The sequence below is a fragment of the Propithecus coquereli genome, unplaced genomic scaffold (assembly GCF_000956105.1).
Source record: "Propithecus coquereli isolate 6110/MARCELLA unplaced genomic scaffold, Pcoq_1.0 Scaffold91, whole genome shotgun sequence".
NCBI lineage: Eukaryota > Metazoa > Chordata > Mammalia > Primates > Indriidae > Propithecus > Propithecus coquereli.
Window position 1 is genome coordinate 5,763,945 of NW_012155396.1, and position 1,572 is coordinate 5,765,516.

The window sequence follows — 1,572 nt, forward strand, 5'->3', positions numbered from 1 at the left end:
GCTGGTGACAGAAAATAAATAAATTTATTTTTCTGCTGCTACAGAAAAATAAATAAAATGATAGCATGCCAATGGCAGGAAAATCACCATAGGGAGCCTACACCTGCTGTGCCTTTACTTATGGAGTCAGGTTGGTCCAGAAACAGTGGGAGGGCTGTGATCAGCAGGAAAGGCCAACCTACCGGGTGTTTCAAATGAACAGAAAACAATGACTTGAGAACATTGGCTTTAGAAACGACAGAAAGCAAACTATGGATATATCAGCAGATGAATGAAGAGCGACTGATACTCACGGAAGACTTGAGATCTGAAATGTTAAAACTTTAGTCATTTAAGAGAAAAAGATGGATGTACCTCTGATTTTTTATCTGGACCTAACTGCTTTTATGTTTGGGGACTAGGCTAGGAAAAGTTTGGGGAAATGTTTTTAACGATAGTGGGACTGGGAAAATGCCTGGGCCCCAAAGAGATTTAATGAAAGAGGAAAGAAATGATATTAGGGAGCAATTTGGAATTATACCCCAAGAGGAAGCCTAGATCCAGGAAATTATTGAAAGTCGCCCTCTGATGGTGACAGATAGAAAGTCCTTAACAAGAACAATTGGGGGACATTCTTTTCATGATAGAGACAGCTACCCAAGATGGTTACAGAAAATTTAGGTAGGTTTAAGAGAAGAAGACCAGAAAAATGATCAGAAGATATTTTCGGCCTTCTTTTGTGGGTTTCAAGGTGACACGGTTTTTGTAGGTGGGGAAGCATGACTAGCACATGCCATGAGGCACAACCAGGCAATGTATGGCGATAGGACTCTAAGGAATCGAGATCCACCAAAGGGACCAGACGGTGACATAGTAGAATAAGTCTAGGACATTATAGGCAAACTCCGACCCAGTTCTGTCTCTTCTTCACCTGAAAAGAACTTTGTAAAAATTACATGTTGAACATTTTAAGGTAATTTCTAAAAAAATGTATAAGTGTATCTCACGGAATATCCTGCTTGTTAATATTGTGGATGTTTCCTTGATTTTAAATACTAATTTTATGGAAGTATGTCTTTCAATTCAATATTTTTCATCCATTATTTGTCTAAGAAAAATTTATCTTCGTGTCTCCCAAACTCAATACAACTTTAAAAACTTATATTTTAAAGCTGTGTAAATAATCATTCCATTTACATTCCAAATACGATTAACAGAGTGTGGAAATCACATGTAGTCATTTTGTAAAGCACAAGTATTGACAAAAGGAAATGAATTTCAGATGTTGCTGGTATTGAGCGGCCAAATTATTGCATCAAGTCAACTGTTTGTTAACAATTGTATTTATTGTTTCAGATCAGAAAGCAACTTTAAGGCATTTTCCTTTCTAACTTGATAATTTGTTAATGATACATGGGTATTTTAGTTATGGTTTAGGAACTTGATTGGGGGACTTTTTGTTGACATATAACCCACTATAATATTTTCCGTTTAAAATTATAGGAAAGCCAGGCATGGTGGCTCATGCCTGTGGTCTCAGCTGTTTGGGAGGATGAAGTGGAGGGATGATTTGAGCCCAAGAGTTCAAGTCCA